Source organism: Mobula birostris, chromosome 11 (genome assembly GCF_030028105.1).
Source record: "Mobula birostris isolate sMobBir1 chromosome 11, sMobBir1.hap1, whole genome shotgun sequence".
NCBI classification, from domain to species: domain Eukaryota; kingdom Metazoa; phylum Chordata; class Chondrichthyes; order Myliobatiformes; family Myliobatidae; genus Mobula; species Mobula birostris.
Genome location: NC_092380.1, coordinates 29,535,415 through 29,553,522, shown reverse-complemented (window position 1 = coordinate 29,553,522; position 18,108 = coordinate 29,535,415).

Genomic DNA, 18,108 nt, shown 5'->3' with positions numbered 1-18,108 from the left:
GCCTGTAAGGTCCCCTTCAGGTTCAAGTGCAATCCACCCTTTTTGTACAGGCCATACCTTCCCCAGAAGATATCCCAATGAACAACAGCATGGCCAACTGGAGATCCAAGGCATGAGAAGACATGGCTAAAGAGTAGGACAGGGAGCATCAGATTTTTGGATCTTCGGTTTCTCTTACAAGGAATGCCCAGAAGAGAATGTTGGCACCTGAACTGGAGGGAGAATAATAACATAACGGGAAGGGTTTCCAGTGCTGCAACAGTGGGGTTTAAACTAGAGCTGCAATTGAATTGGAACCAGAGTACCAGAACAGATAGTGGAGAGGTTGTGGAGACAGATCTTGGTAAGACTGCAGACAAAATCAGGAATCAAAAGATTGAGCACGGTGCAAATAACGTCCTCAGCTGCGTATATTTCAATCCAAGAAGTATTGTAGGAAAGGGAGGTGAGTTCAGGGCATGGATCAACACATGGAATTTTGATACCGTAGCCATTAGTGAGATTTGGTTGCAAGAGGCGGCAAGACTGGCAGTCGAATATTCCAGGGTTCTGTTGTTTTAGACATGACATAGCAGGAGGGATTAAAGGAGGAGGGGTGGTGTTACTAGTCAGGGAAAATGTCACAGTAGTACTCCATCAGGACATACGAGAGAACTCATCCAGTGAGGCATTATAGGCGGAACAGAGGAATATGAAATGTATGACCACATTAATTGGGCTATGTTATAGACAACCAAACAGTGTGAGGGATTTAAAGGAATGCGTTTGTAGAGAGATTGTACACTGTTGCAAGAAACATAAGGCTGTGATAGTGGGTGATTTTAACTTCCCACATACTGATGATGAACCTTGTAGTGTAAAAGGACGAGATTGGATAGAGTTTGTCAAATGTGTTGAGGACATTAATCAGTACATAGAAGTCCCAATGAGAGAGTGCATAATACTTCATCTACTATTAGGGAATGAGGCAGGGCGGGTGACAGAAGTTTGTGTAGGGGAACTCTTTGCGTCAAACTAGTGTCAAAGTAAATATGGAAAAAGACAGGTCTGGTCTGAAGGTTGGAGGAAGTCCAAATTTGATTGTATCAGAAAGAATCTGCCAAGTGTGAATTGAGCCAGGCTGTTTACTGGCAAAAGTGTACTTGGTAAGAGGGAGGCCTTCGAAAGTGAAATTCGCAGGGCTAAATCCCCAGTGCCTGAAGATCAGTATATTATCCATGTGGCAGACTACTCCTTCCGGCCCCTCCCTAATCTAATTCATCCTCATCTGAAAGAGTTCAGGGGCTGATGAGATACCAAAAGAGAGCCTCTGGAAGGCATAGCATCCATATGGTGTAATAAAGGTTGTGAGCTTCTGTGGCTCAGGAGCTAAACAGATTTGCTAGAACCATGAGTTTGCATCTAACTTGATAAAGAACTTTGCTCCACCCAGCACACCCAATGTGTGCTCAGCAGAGGGCAGAGTAAACTCCCGCCTCACTGCATTATTCGATTTTGTTTGATCAACACAGATTGTCACTGTTCCATCTGGCTTGGGAACAGGAACAATGCCCAGGCGCCAATCCGTGGATCCATTCACTCTAGTTATGATGTCAAGTGCCTCCATTCGCTCAAGTTCAGCTTTGACTTTGTTCATCAGTGGGTCTGCTATATGCCTAGCTGTGATCAGAGAGTATCTCATCTCATCTTCAGTTACCCGACAGGGCACACAATGCCGTGATGAAGTCATTTACACTTTCATCTGGCTCCTGTTTTCTGGAGTTGAACTTTGCCCTCTCATATATCACATTTTACTTTCCTGTGAAATACTCTTTGATTTATCCTGCACTATTTTGTACTCCTTTTTCTGAGCATCTATCAGTTCTGATCCACCCATGATGTCTTCTGCTTTGCCACCCATGCTGTGTATCAGTGTGATTACTTGAAGCTTTTCTGAAGCCCGAGTGAGATTGTTTGCAACTCTAAATCTCTGAAAGCGTCTGAGATATCTTTCAAAGTCCCCTGGTTCAGAGAAAGCAAATGTATCGGAGGCTTTATTAGGTAAGTAGATGTTAGTACTGGAGGTATTTGCTCCATTTTCCTGTTTGTTCATTTATTACTTTATTTATTTCAATTGCAATAGTCTTCTTGTCTCTCCCTGTGAGTTTGATTGTCTTCTCTGCTGTGTTTTTGTCTCTATGAATTTCCCCAGGCTAGTGGCCCACAGATTATTACAATATGTACGACTTTGGGTGTAGCTTGAAGGCATTGCCTAGCAACTCTGGCCAGCTCTCAGCTCATGTCTCATGGTGCACACAGTTAGCAAACTGGCATGGACAGATTAGGTTAACAAGTCTCTGGCTATTTTTCATTGTCATATGCTTGTTTGCATAGCCTTACTGTAAATTCTTTCTTGTTGGGGATCTCACTTGGTCTGCATTACCAATTCATCAACGATCAACCACTTCTGACACCGTGTTGTGTTTGTTATTGAGGGAGTGTGCAGAGCACACCAGGACACCAACCTGCAGGATATTCAGCTGAAATCTGTTGATAACCTTGCTTGTACAGAATGTGAACTCCTCCCATGTGGGAGTGGCTAACTGGATGGCATAGGATTAACACTATTAACTACCACTACACATATGACTGCAGTCTCAAACACCTGAGTAATCACATTGTCAAGACTGCCGATGACAGGACAGTTGTGGGGCTCGTCACCAGCAATGATGAGACAGCATACAGAGAGCAGGTGAAAAAGGTTGAGGCCTGGTGCCAGGCAAATAACCTCTTCCTCAATGTCAACAAGACAAAGGAGATGGTTATCGACTTCGGGAGTACTTGCATCTCTCACACCCCCTTTCACATTGGTGGCACAGCAGTGGAAAGTGTATGCAGTTTCAAACACAGAACAGAACCCCCACAGTCAAGAAAGCTTATCAATACCTCTGTTTTGTGAGGAGGCTGAAGAGAGCTGGTCCATGCATATCAATACTCATAGCCTTCTACAGATGCAGTGGAGAGCATCCTAACAATTTGCATTACTGTGCGGTACAGAAGCCACACTGCATCAGACAAGAGGGCTGTACAATAGTTAGCTAAAACTGCCCGATACATCATTGGCGCCAACCTACTCACCATCAAAGACATATATACAGAAAGGTCCCAGAAAAAGGCCAGCAATATTATGAAGGATCCCACTCATCCTGTTTATGGACTGATTGTTCACTCCAATCAGGGAGGAGGCTACGCAGCATCCACACCAGGACCACCTGACTCAAAAACAGTTACTTCCCTCAAATTGCCAGGTTGATCAACTCCTCCACCCACTAACCCACCCAACACCACTGCCAAAAAAGGTGTAAGGCACTCCATCCCTCTGCCAGCCAGCAGGTCACCCTTGGGCAAGGAATAGCACCCACTTAGCCCACCACCGCCACCCCCGATCATAGTCATATGAAGCTATGGGAGCAGATGGTGCAAATCATAAGTCCTGGTTATGCAAACACTGATGCCAGGCAGACAATCTCTTGCAAAAACCTTGCCCAGAAGAAGGCAATGGCAAACTACTTCTGTAGACCACGATAACCCACGTCGTACAGCATGGCACAAAATGATGATGACTACAAAATACATGTCACCTAGTGTCTCTTTACATACATGCAACAGTGTACGTATATATCAGTTACTTGTAGATTGTGTTTGGTAGGATTGCTTTTATATTTATATTTATTGTGATTTTTTTGATTTTTATTGTGTCCTTTAGGCTTGTTGTGTTTTTTATGCTGCATCAGACTAGGGGTAACAATAATTTTGTTCTCCTTTACACTTATGTACTGAAAACTGACAATAAACAATCTTAAATCTTGCATCTTGCATCCTGAATGCAGTTTCTCAGCCCTTGTTCTGTTAGCTTGGATGTGTTTCAACTCTCAGATGTGATATTTTTGAAAAGTGTGAGAATACTTGGCTTCACCAAACACGGAATATAATCCATTACTGATTGTAATCGTTTCCCTTCTAACCCTCTGACTCATCACCTGAAAACTCTGACATTCACTTTTATACCCGTCCTCCATGGGGTAATGATTCTCAATATTGATGCTCCTCTCAATCTTGTACAACGTCCTCCATCTCCTCTCACCCACCCACCCCTAAGGAAAACATCCTAATGGCCTGTCTCTCTGGATACCTGAAACTTTCCATCTCATTAAAAAATCCGAGTCAATTTCCTCTGCATTCCCTCCCGTGTATTCACGCTAAGTTCTGGATGCTAAACGTTTAAAAATGTATCTTGGTGGGTTAGAATAGGTAGCTTATTGATGGCTTATTGATTAAGTTTGATGGAAAAAAGCTTGATGGATCAGGCTAATTTAGGTTATATAAGTTTTATGTTTCAAGTCTATGTGCCGCTACGCTGGGATGTTTTCAGTGTCAGGAGCTTGGTCATGCAGCAGCTGTGTGTATGGGTGAAATGATCTGTGGTAGATGTTATTTGTTGAGTTACAGTGCAGAATAGGCTCTTCTGGCACTTTGAGCCATGCTGCCCAGCAACCCCTGCTTTAACCCAAACCTAATGACAGGACCATTTCCAATGACCAATGAACCTACCAACTGGTAGGCCTTTGGACTGTGGGAGGAAACTGAAGCACTCAGGGCAAACCCACGCAGAATGTGCTGATCAACTATGTACGGTGAGGCCCCTTACAGACAGTAGCTGCAATTGAACCTGGATCTTGGTACTGTAAAACATTGTGCTAACCTCTGCATCAGTATGCAACTGCGCAATTTTTGATTAAACATAATGGAAATAAAGATGTTTTCAGTGTCAGACATTTGCCCACGTTGCAGCTGTGTGTAGGGGTAAAATGCAGTGCAGTGGATATGGTGGAGAACATGACTATGGTAATAGACATGAGGCATTCGGAAAGCACAGGATATGTATATCCCAAAGAGAAAGCAGTATTGTAAAGCCAAGCTGACACAACCATGGCTAATAAGAGAACATCTAATAAGAGGAAAATTTAATGGGAAGGTAGTGGATTGGAAAGCTTTGAAAAACCAACTAAAAAAACAAGTCATACAGAAGGAAAAGATGGAATACTATACAAAAATAAGTTAGCCAATAATATTAAAGAGGATACCAAAAGTTTTTTCAGATACATCAAGTGTAAAAGAGAGGCGAGATTGGATATCGAACCACTGGAAAACGAAGAAAGGAAACTATAGGCCAGTTAGAATGACCTCAGTGGTTGGGAAGATGTTGGAGTCGATAGTTAAGCGGTACATGGAGGCACATGATAAAATAGGCCAAGTCAACATGGTTTTCTCAAGCAAAAATCTGTTGGAATTCTTTGAAGAAATAACAAGCAGGATTGACAAAAGGAGAATCGATGGATGTTGTGTACTTGGATTTTCAGAAGGCTTTTGATAAGGTGCCACGCGTGAGGCTGCTTAACAAGTTAAGAGCTCATGGTATTGGAGGGAAGATATTAGCATTGATAAAGCAGTGACTGATTGGCAGAGGGCAATGAGTAAGAATGAAGAGGCCTTTTCTGGTTGCTTGCAGGTGACGAATGGTGTTCCCCAGGGGTTAATAACTTGGATGATGGAATTGATGGATTTGTTGCAAAGTTTGCAGACGAGATGAAGATAGGTGGAGGGGCAGGTAGTTTTGAGGTGGTAGAGAGGCTGCAGAAGGACTTAGATTAGAAGAGTGGGTAAAGAAGTGGCAGATGGAATACACTGTCGGGAGGTGTATGATCATGTACTTTGGAAGAAGAAATAAAAGGGTAGAAGACTATTTTCTAAATGGAGAGAAAATTCAAAAAATCTGAGGTGCAAAGGGACATGTGAGTCCTTGTGCTGAATTCCCTAAAGGTTAATTTGCAGTCTGAGCCTATGGTGAGGAAGACAAATGCGATGTTACAATTCATTTCAAGAGGCTTAGAATATAAAAGCAAGGATGTAATGTTGAGGCTTTATAAAGCAATGGTGAGGCCTCATTTGGAGTGTTGAGTTGATTTGGGCCCCTTATCTAAGACACTGGAGAGGGTTCAAAGGAGATTCATGAAAATGATTCCTGGATTGAATGGCTTGACATATGAAGAGCATTTGATGGCTCTGGGCCTGCACTCACTGGAATTCAGAAGAATGAGGGGTGATGTAATTGAAACCCTTTGAATGTTGAAAGGCCTTGATAGAGTGAATGTAGAAAGGTTGTTTCCTATGGCGGGAGAGTCTAGGGCCAGAAGACAGAGCCTCAGAATAGAGGGGTGTCCTCTTAGAATGGAGAAGAGAAGGAATTTCTTTAGACAGAATGGAGAATTATGTGGAATTTGTTGCCACAGGTGGCTGTGGTGGTCAAGTCTTCATGTATATTTAAGGCACAGTCTGACAAATTCTTGATTAGCCAGAGCATGACGGGATATGGAAAGAAGGCAGGAGATTGGGGCTGAGAGGGAAAATCAATCAGCCAGGATGAAATGGCCATTCAGATTTGATGGGCCAAATGGCCTAATTCTTCTGTATCGCATGGTATAAAATGTAATTATGCAGGGGAACATAGCTCTGCTTGTGTAGGGTGTCCTGTAGATATGGGCATCACTGAATCGTGGCTGAAAGAAGTTTATAGCTGGCAGCTTAATGTCCTAGATACACATTGTATCGAAAAGATAGGCAGGTAGGCAGAAGGAGTGGGTGGCTCTGTTGGTTTTAAAAAAAAGAATCAAATCTTTAGAAAGAAATGACATAGAATTGTAAGGTGTAGAATTGTTCTGGGTCTTGCTAAGAAACTGCTAAGACCCTGATGGGAATTATATACAGACATCCAAATAGTAGCAAACAAGTGGTCTTACAACTGGAGATAAAAATTCATGTCAAAAGGGCAGTATTTCAATAGTAATGGGGGGTTTCAATATGCAGCTAGATTGGGGAAAATCAGGTTGGTGCTGGATGCCAGGAGTGGGAATTTGTAGAATGTGTACGAGATGGCTTTTTTAGAGCACCTCATGGTAGAGCGTACTAGTCAGTCAACTGTTCTGTATTAGGTGTTGTGCAAAAAAATTGGAATTAGAGAGCTTAAGGTAGAGGAACTCTTAGGAGACAGTGATCATAATATGATAGAACTTGCCCTGCAAATTGAGAAGGAGAAGCAAAAATCAGATGTATTATAGTGATGTGCCACACACACAGCTAGCAATAATGACACGCAGTTGCTAAGTCGCACTCGAGACCACTTTATTCAAACTTCGCGGCACTGGCTTTTAAGCAGTTGCCTTCCAGCCCTCTCCGGGCGGAAATGACATCAAAGGTGCATTACAAAAGTCTCTCCCCACGCGCAGGATATTTTGTGAGCCGGTTCGCTTGTGTAGAAAGTGGGTCGCCACAGTATCAGTATTACAGTGGTGTAAAGGGGCATGAGAGAGAAAAACTGTCCAAAATTGATTGAAAGGGAACACAAGCAGGGATGACAGTGGAGCAATGGCTGGAGTTTCTGGGAGCAATTTGGAAGGTGCAGGATGTATACATCCCAAAGAAGAAGTAATTTTCTAAAGGCAAGATGACACAACCGTGGCTAACAAAAGAAGTCAAAGCCAACATAAGAGCTAAAGGGAGGGCATATAATAGAGCAAAGATTAGTGGGATATTAGATGATTGGGAAGTTTTTAAAAAGTAACAGAAGGAAATTTTTAAAAAGTCATAAAGAAGGAAAAGAGGTAATACGAAGGTAAGCTAGTCAATAATATTAAAGAGGATACTATAAGTTTCTTCAGATATATAAAGTGTGAGAGTGGTGAGAGTGTATATTGGACCACTGGAAATGATGCTGGAGAGATAGTAATGGGGTACAAGGAAGTGATGGATGAACTGAATAAGTATTTTGCATCACTCTTCACTGTGGAGGATGCTAGCAGTATGCCGCAAGTTTGAGAGTGTCGGGGCAGAAGTGAGTGAAGTTGCCCTGAGAAGCTAAAAGGTCAGAAGGTAGATAATTCACCTGAACCAGATGGTCTACATTCCAGGGTTCTGAAAGAGGTGGCTGGAGAGAATGTGGAGGGATTTGTAATAATCTTTCAAGGATCAATGGAATGGAAAATTGCAAATGTCACTCCACTCTTCAAGAAGGGAGAGGGGCAGAAAAAAGGAAATTAGATGGTCTGACCTCAGTGGTTGGGAAAATGTTGGAGTTGATTGGTAAGCATGTGGTTTTGGGGTACGTGAAGGCAGATGATAAAATAGGCCATTGTCAGCATGGTTTTCTTAAGGGTAAATCTTGCCGACAAATCTGTTGGAATTTGTTGGAAAAAAAACAAGAAGGATAGATGAAGGAGAATTGGTTGATGTTTATTTTGATTTTCAGATGTCCTTTTGACACAGTGCTACATATGAGGCTGCTTAACAAGTTAAGAGCCCATGGTATTACAAGAAAGATACTTGTATGGATAGAGCATTGGAGGTTGGCAGTAGGCAAATAGAACAAAGGGATTCTTTTCTGATTGGCTACCGATAACTAGTGGTGTTCCACGGGTATCTGTGTTTGGACCGCTTCTTTTTATGTTATATGGTAATGATTTGGATGAAGGAATTGATAGCCTTGTAGCCAAGTTTGGAGATGGTACGAAGGTAGGTGGAGGGGCAGGTAGTGCTGAGGAAGCAGAGAGGCTACAGAATGACTTAAAAAGATGAGGAGAATGTGCAGAGTGGGGGATGGAATACAGTGTCGTGAAATGTATGATTTGGTAGAAGAAATAAAAGAGTAGACTATTTCCTAAATGGAGAGAAAATTCAAAAATTTGAGGCTTGGGAGTCCTTGTGCAGGATTTCCTAAAGGTTAATTTGCAAATTGATTCAGTGATGATGAAGGTAAATGCAATGTTAGTATTCATTTTGAGAGGATTAGAATATAAAACCAAGGATGTAACGTTAAGGCTTTATAAGGGGTTAGTGAGGCCTCATCTGGAGTACTGTATTGTGAGCAGGTTTGGGCCCCTTATGTAAGAATGGATGTGCTAACATTGGAGAAGTTTCAAAGGAGGTCCACAGAAATTATTCTGGGATTGAAAGGCCAGTCATATGTAGAGAGTTTAATAGCTCTGGTCCTTTACTCACTGGAATTCAGAAGGTTGAGGGGAGGTAATCTCATTGGAGCCTATCGAATGTTGAAAGGCCTCACTAGAGTAGATTTGGAGAGGATATTTCCTGTGTTGGGGGAGTCTAAGACTAGAGGACACAGCCTCGGAATAGAGCGATGTCTTTCTAGAGTGGAGATGAGGAATTTCTTTTGTCAGAGAATGGTGAGCCAGAGGTGGCCGTGGATACCAATTCATTGGTTATATTTAAGGCAGAGGTTGATAAATCCTTGATTAGTCAGGGCATGAAGGGACATGGGAAGAAGGCAGGAGATTGGGGCTGAGGGGGAAATGGATCAGGCAGAGCAGACTCGATGGGCCAAATAGCCCAATTCTGCTCACGTATGTTATGGTCTTAAGTAGATGATATGGTGTGGTTAATGCTGATAGTACTATCTGGGTTGTAGTGATATGAATAGGATGGTGGTGGAAGATTTTCTGGATGAAAAGTGGTTGGGATGCTTGACTGATGCTCGGGTGGTGGTAATGCATCTTACATTGGTCTACCAAATGCCATTACACATTACAAGAAGGAGGAGGCCTGGTGTGGGCATGGGGCAGAGGAAAGGGCCACGGAGTGGGGAATGGCATGGGCCGGGGATGGAGGTGAGGCAGGGACTTAAGTGGGGTCGGTCAATACTTGCTGTGGTTTTGAAGGGTGAGGGGTGATGTAATGGGCTTCTCCTGTGGTTTGCAGGTTGATGTGGAGATACGGAGAAGGCAGATGAGCTGCTCCTTGCTCTTTTCTATTGACCTTTGGATGTAGGAATGGACTGGTGGAGTCTGGTAGGCCCGGTTGCTCCTCTAATGTGGACATCGGTCTCTTCTCTTCCTGCCTGCCACTCTGGGAACAGTGAGTGTCTGTCAGTGCCTTACTGCAATGCCTCCCTCCTTCAGGTGTCCAGTTCTCATCCTTGGGTTCACATCTTCCTTGGTCCTCACCCCTCGCTCTCTCTGTAACCTCCTTCTACCCTGGCTCCCTCTCAACTCTACTCTCCGCTGTTTGTGGTCCTGCTTGTGTCCTAATGTCCCTGATTTGTTTGTCTGCAGGCCTGTGACCACAGGGATTGACACTGATCCCCTCATATTTTGTCATTTCTGTTAACGATGTGGGTAGCATGATTGACAAGTTTACAGATGACATGAAACCTGGTGGCAAGGTTACAAATACCATATTGATCAACCAGGAAGGTGGGCAAAGAAATGGGAGGTGCTGTTTAGGTTAGACAGATGCAAAATGTTGCACTTTGGTCAGTTAAACCAGAGCAGTGAATGGGAGAGTCCTGTGGAGTGATGTTGAACGCAGACTTTCTTGGTTCCTGCCTCCGCCACCTCCTCTGGCAGCTCAGTCCAGATGCCATCTGTTCTCTGGGTGAAATATTTACTCATTAGATCCCTTTTAAACACCCCACCTGTCACCTTAACCCTGAAACCTGTAGCTTTACACACCCACACCATGGGAAAAGGACTCTGGCTGTCCTATCTTTGCCTCTCATAATTTTATACAGCTCTACCATGTCACCTCTCAGTCCTCTCCACTCCTGATCTTGAGAAAACAGACCCAGCCTATCCAATTTCTCATTTAACTCCAGTCCCCTAATCCAGGCAGAATCTTTGTGAATCTTTTCTGAATCCTGATTGACCAGGTTCCCACTGCACTTTCGCAGTCAGAGGTTTGTGTAGTAAGGACTGAGTATCTGACTTCCCTAGTTCAGCACTTGGCCTTTCATCTATCATGCCTTGGCTCAAGGTGGTCCTTAAACAAGTGCCTACAACACCCACTCAGGGAGTATGTTCTAGGTTATAACATCCCTTTGGGTGAAGAACAAATTCTTCATCACGTCCCCTCTAAACCTCTTAATCCTCTCCTGAAACCTCTACCTCTTGTCTGACACACTTCTTCCTACAGTCAAAGTTCTACAGCACAGAAACAAGACATTTAACCTCGATCTCCAATGCCGACATTAGCTGGTCCCATTTGCCTGCATGTAACCCATATCCAACTGATCTTTTCCTATCCCTGTACCAACCTAAATGCTTTTGAAATTATTCTATTTGTCCCCATCTCAATTGCTTCCTTGGCAGCCTGTTCCACATAACTGTCACTCTGTGTAAAAGAATTGTCCACCAGATGCCCTTCAAATATTTCCCCTCTCACCTTAACCCTATTCTTCATAGTATTATACTCACCTACTCTGTGGCTAACAAGAGACCTTGATTGTTCACCCATCTATACCCTCCGGACTTTATACACATCTTGAAGTTCATCCATCAGTCTCCTATGGTCCAGGGCTAAAAATCCTAATTTGTCCAATGTCTACTTGTAATCCAAGCCCTCATTCCCTATGGTCCAGGTATAATATGTCCGATTTGTTCAATCTCTATTTATAATCCAAGCCCTCCTCCACAGTAACTATGTCCCATGCAAGCACATCCATCCTGCAGTGTGGCATCAGAAGTCTGAACACGACTCTAGCTCTGGCCTAACTAATTCTTTAAAAAGTTCTTCCAAGCTTCTTTCCTGTGCCCCTGCTAGTATCCCATTGACCTCACTGTCTATAATCCCTTTAACTCTCCATAATGCATCACCTCACAGTTATCTGGATTAAACTCTGTGCCCAATTTACCTACTGATTTATATCATTGTGTGATCTGACAGCACCCTCCTCACCAGCAACACCATCACTAATTTTGTGTCATCTGCAAATTTTCAGAACATGCCCCCCATTCACATCTGAATTGTTCATTTAGATGACAATTAACAAGGGATATAGCACTCATCCAGTGGTACATCACTGGTCATAAGCAACCCCGTACTATAATCCTCATACTCGCAGGACTATGTATGAGTATAGGTGTTGTTACATTACACTGCAGTTGTACATCTAGAGTATTGTGTTGCCCTGTTGTAAGAAAGATATTATTAAGCTGGAAAGAGTGCAAAGAAGATTGATCAGAATTTCACTAGGACTCGAGGGCCTTGGTTCCTAGGGAGAGGTTGGGCAGGGGTGAACTTATTGCTTGGAACATAGGAGACTGAGGGGGTCTTATTGAGGTGCATAAAATCACAAGGGGCACATAGAGGATGTTAGCATGGTCTTTTTTTTCCAGGTGGGGGATAGAAAAACTAGAAGTTTAAGGTGATGGGCAAGATTTAAATGGGGCCTAACGAGCTACATTTTGACTCAATGTGGGTACATGGAATAAGCTGCCAGAGGAAATGTTGAGGCAGACACAACAACAAGGTTTGAAAGATATTTGGAAAAGTGCATTGGAAATGGTTCTAGGCAAGTGGGTTAGTGGATCTTTGGCCCTGGGACTGTCTCTGGTTCAGAAGGGAGAAGGGAACAAAGGAGTGGTAGTGATAGGGAATTCTCTGATTACGGAAATGGACAGGAGATTCTGTGGGTGAAAACAAGCCTTCCTGATTGTATGTTAACTCTATAGGTGCCAGGGTCAGAGACTTATTAGATCATTCTTAAGGTGGTGGGATGGTGAGCAGCCAGAAGCCATGGTCCACATTGGTACAAAGGCCACAAATTTTGATGTCATCTACAGTCTTATTAACCATGTTTGTTGGAGTGGAGATGGGTGACTAGTGGTATGCCACAGGGGAAGATGTTGGGACCTTTGTTATTTATTACTTGTATAAATGATTTAGGTGTAAATGCACAAGGTTTCATCAGTATGTTTATGGACGACACAAAGTGAGGTTTTGTTGATAGTGAAGAAAGTTATCGTAGATGACAGGTGATCTTGATCAGTTGGAGAACTGGGACAAGGAGTAGCAAACAGAGTCATAGAAAACTGCCACACAAAAACAGGCTCTCTGGCCAATGGAGTCTGTACTGAACTATTATACTGCCTAGTCCCATCAACCTGCCCCCAGACCATAGCTTCCATACCCCTCCCATTTATGTACTTATCCAACTTACTCCTAAATGGTTAAACTGAACCCTTATTCACCACCTCTACTGGCAGCTCTTTCCACACTCTTACCACTCTCTGATCGAATAAGTGCCCCCTTATGTTACCCTTAAATATTTCATCTTTCACTTGTAACGTTCCGTTATATTGGCTCGCGTATGTTTAAGGGAAATCCCGCCCAGCACCTGCCTCAATACTCCCCACAGTGTTGGTTGCCGCCCGAATCAATCCCAAACATCAATCATCAGCCAGCACACCCAGTAAATTTTAACAAAGTACACTTTATAGATATTACTAATTCTATGACATTAATATAAATTTGATACAGAGAGGAAAGTAATGAAAAAAAAGGCGCCAACACTTATCAAAGTCCAAGTTCTTCGCGCGCTACAGTTGGAGCTCAATCGATTCCGGACGACCACCCGAATCCAGTCGACTCACGGCTCGGGACCACCCGAAGTGATCGACCGGAGCCTTTCCGCACGTCCGCCGTCCTCCCCGTCTCTCCCCCGACTCTCCATCAAAAACCCCCGTACGTCCACCGTCCTCCCCGTCTCTCCTCCGACTCCCTCCCCGCCAAAAACCCCCGCACATCCGCCGTCCTCCCCACCTCTCCTCCGACTCCCCATTTTTCCACCGTCCTCCCCGTCTCTCCTCCGACTCCCCGTCTCTCCACCGACTCCCTGCCCAAAAACCCCTGCACATCCGCCGTCCTCCTCGTCTCTCCTCCGGCTCCCCGTCTCTCCTCCGACTCCCCACCAAAACCCCATCCACCGCCCTCCCCGTCTCTCCTCCGACTCCCCATCAAAAACCCCGTCCGCCGTCCTCCCCGTCTCTGCTCGGACTCCCCCCAAAAATTCCCGCACGTCCACCGTCCTCCCCATCTCTCCTCCGACTCCCTGCCAAAAACCCCGTCCACCGTCCTCCCCGTCTCTCCTTCGACTCCCCCCAAAAACCCCCGCATGTCCACCGTCCTCCCCATCTCTCCTCCGACTCCCCGCCAAAAACCCCCGCATGTCCGCCGTCCTCCTCGTCTCTCCTCCGACTCCCCGCCAAAACCCCGTCCACCGTCCTCCTCGTCTCTCCTCCGACTCCCCCCCAAAAACCCCGTCCACAGTCATATGATACAGCATTGTATCCAAAAACAAAACGATACATGACCACCCATTGGTTAATAGCACCCTGCTATCTCTAATAACCCAAGCAAATGTCTAGTTAGAGACTTTCTCAGCATTCCTCAGTATAACATAAGAAAAGAAGCCATTTTAAATTTAACAAAAAAGAAAGACCCCGTACACTCTCCCCCCCACCAATAAAAGTCATGCCCTCATGACGTTAACAGGGTTCACCATTGCTCCTTGTAAAACACAAAACCCAACCCAGGTGTATAAAGCAGTGACATAACTTTCCAGGGCAGTAGAGATCACACCCTGTTCTCCCGGCACTGTATACATCAGTCTCTCCAGGGGATGTCTACTCCTCTGAGGCCTCTGGACTTCCTCTGCTGACTCTCCCTGTTCAGACACCCCAGGTGACCCCCCAGGCCTATCTGTCGGACCTTCCCCCTCACCGGGATCCCTCAGCCCCTGTGAGCCCTCTGCCTCAGGTTCTGGTTCCACCTTCCCCTCCCCCAATTCCGGCTGTAATACAGGCGGCTCTGCAACACCCTTCCTCGGTTACCCTAACTCAGTGAAGGAAGGGCCAGGAGCCTCTTCTCCCGGCACCGGGGAATCAGCGAACGGAAACACGTCCGAATCATCGTCTTCCGATGACGTATCCCTTTTCGAGGTGGGGACCGGCCCTGTCTCCTTCGCAGTGGGCTCTTCCCTCGTCCCGCGCCCTCGCAGAGTCCTCGTACTAGGCATAAACTCCCATTCGGGCTCTGGGTCTACCTTCACCTCTCGACCCAGAGGTAACAGGTGGTTCTGATGGAATACCTTGACAGGCCCCTTCCCATCCTTGGGTCTCACCCGGAAAACAGGGAGATTCGGCATCTGACTCTCCACCACATAGGGGGTGGCTGCCCAATGGTCTGCCAACTTGTGCTTACCAGTTAGTCCTAAATTCTGGGTAAGGACTCGGTCTCCTGGCAATAGCTGGACGAACTTTACTTTCTGATCGTACCTCTTCTTATTCCGCTGGTTCTGCTTGGTGGCTGCCGCCTCAGCCAACTCGTACGCCCTTTTCAATTCTCTCCTTATATCGGACACGTACTTCAGACATGGCTTCGCAGGTATTTCACCCGCTTCAGTCCCAAAACACAGATCAATGGGCAACCTCGCTTCCTGTCCCAACATCAGATAGTAGGGCGAGTACCCCGTAGCATCATTGCGAGTACAATTGTAACAATGAACCAAATGGGCAATGCGCCGACTCCACTTACTCTTCTGTCCAATCTCCAAAGCGCCGAGCATGTCCAGCAGGGTCCGGTTAAACCTCCCGGGCTGAGGATCACCCTGCGGGTGATGGGGGGTGGTTCTGGATTTCTCAACCCCAAGGATACCCAGTAATTCATGGATAAGCCTGCTCTCGAAGTCCCGTCCCTGATCACTATGGATCCACTGGGGAAGGCTATAATGAACAAAGTACTTCTCCCGTAACACCTTCGCCACTGTAGTCGCTTTCTGATCCTTAGTAGGAAAAGCCTGCACATATCTAGTGTAGTGATCCGTGAGGACCAAGACATTGGCGGTGTTGCTGGTGTCTGGCTCAATAGACAATAGAAATCCATACACACCAGGTCCATGGGTCCCGCACTCTGCAAGTGGGATAACGGGGCCGCCTGCGCAGGCAAGGTCTTCCTCCTGACGCAACGACTACAGGTCTTACAGTATTCTTCCACCTCCCCCCTCATCCAGGGCCAGTAAAACCGGTCCTTGACTAATCCATAGGTCTTCTCTACCCCTAAGTGCCCCGAATCATCATGTAGTGCCTGGAGCACAGTCTTCCGATACTTCTCAGGCATGACCAGCTGCCAGCGCCTGGGGTGGTCCGGAGGCGACGTGACCCGGTACAAGACGTGGTTCTTCAGCTTCAACCGAGGCCACTCCTTCAGTAGTAGGGGAACGGAGGCATGTTTCGCCTTCTCCACCTGCCCCATATCACCCTGGCTAACCGCGTACCAGATAGTGCCAAGGCTTGGGTCATCACGCTGAGCCGCCTTTACTTCCTGGGGACTCAACTCCGGCAGCTGCCTGTTCCTCAGAGCAGTCACATTACAGTAAACAGTGGGCAGCGCATCATCGTCAACCCCCAATTGATCTACTGCCTGATCTGTTCCCATCTGGGCTCTTACTTCCCCGTCGCTCCCAACTTGACACACGGCCTTTACTCCCGGGGCAGGGACACTCTTCCACTCCTTGGCCGTGCCCGACTCGTCGTGCGCCCGACGAGACAGGGCATCTGCATCGATGTTCCGACTCCCCGGGCGGTACTTCAGGCTGAACTCATAGGGAGACAAGGCTGCTAACCACCGGTGCCCAGTAGCGTCCAGCTTTGCTGAGGTCAGGATATAAGTGAGGGGGTTGTTGTCAGTTCTCACCTCAAACTGGGCCCTGTATACTTTTAATCAAACTCAACCCTCGCACCAGTACATCTGCCGGAATGCGATAATCAACCCCACTTAACACACACGCATGATTCACCGGTACCTCCTCCAATTCACACCAACTTACAATCTTATCTCCATCCATCTTCGCACCACTTAACGCGACGACTATTACCACTTTACCGAAAATCCAAATCCAGGACGGTAGCCCCCACTTGTAACGTTCCGTTATATTGGCTCGTATATGTCTAGGGGAAATCCCACCCAGCATCTGCCTCAGCGCTCCCCACAGGGTCAGTCGCAGCCCGAATCAAGTCCAAACCTCAATCATCAGCCAGCACACCCAGTAAATTTTAACAAATACACTTTATAGATATTACTAATTCTATGACATTAATATAAACTTGATACAGAGAGGAAAATAATGAAAAAAAAGGCGCCAGCACTTATCAAAGTCCAAGTTCTTTGCGCGCAACCGTTGGAGCTCAATCGAATCCGGACGACCACCCGAATCCTGTCAACTCACGGCTCGGGACCACCTGACGTGATCGACCGGAGCCTCTCTGCACATCCGCCGTCCTCCTTGTCTCTCCTCCGACTCCCCGCCAAAAACCCCGTTCCCAGTCATATGATACAGCATTGTATCCAAAAACAAAACGATACATGACCACCCATTGGTTAATAGCACCCTGCTATCTATAATAACCCAAGCAAATGTCTAGTTAGAGACTTTCTCAACATTCCTCAGTATAACATAACAAGAGAAGCCATTTTAAATTTAACAAAAAAAAAAGACCCCGTACTCACCCTTAACCTCTGACCTCTAGCTCTAGTTTCATGCAAACTCAGTGGAAATGCCTGCTTGCATTTACCCTATCTATACGCCTCATAGTTTTGCATACCCCTATCAAATCTCCTCTCATTCTCCTATGTTCCTGGAAATCAAGTGCTAACCTATTCAACTTTTCCCTGTAACTTAAGTCCTCGGGTTTTGGCAACATTCTTGTAAATTTTCTCTGTACCCATGCAATCTTAGTGGGTATTTTTCCTGTACGTAGGTACCAGAAGTGTACACAATACTCTAGATTCAGACCTCACTAACATCTTATATAACTTCAAAATAACATCCCATATCCTGTACTCAATACTTTGCTTTATGAAGGCCTATGTGCCAAAAGCTCTCTTTACAATTCCATCTACCTGTGACCCCACTTTCGAGGAATTATGGATCTATGTTCCCAGATCCCTCTTCTACCAAATTCCTCAATGCCCTATCATTCATCGTGCAAGTCCTATCTTGGTTTGTCCTCCTAAAGTGCAACACCTCTCACTTGTCTGCATTAAATTCTATCTGCCATTATTCAGCCCAGTTCTCTAACTTGTCCAGATCCCGCTGCAAGCTTTGATGGGCTTCCTTTCTGTCCACTACACCTTCAACACTGGTTTCACCTGCAATTTTGTTGATCCAGTTTACCACATTATCATCCGCATTGTTGATATAGATGGAAAACAATGGACCCAGGC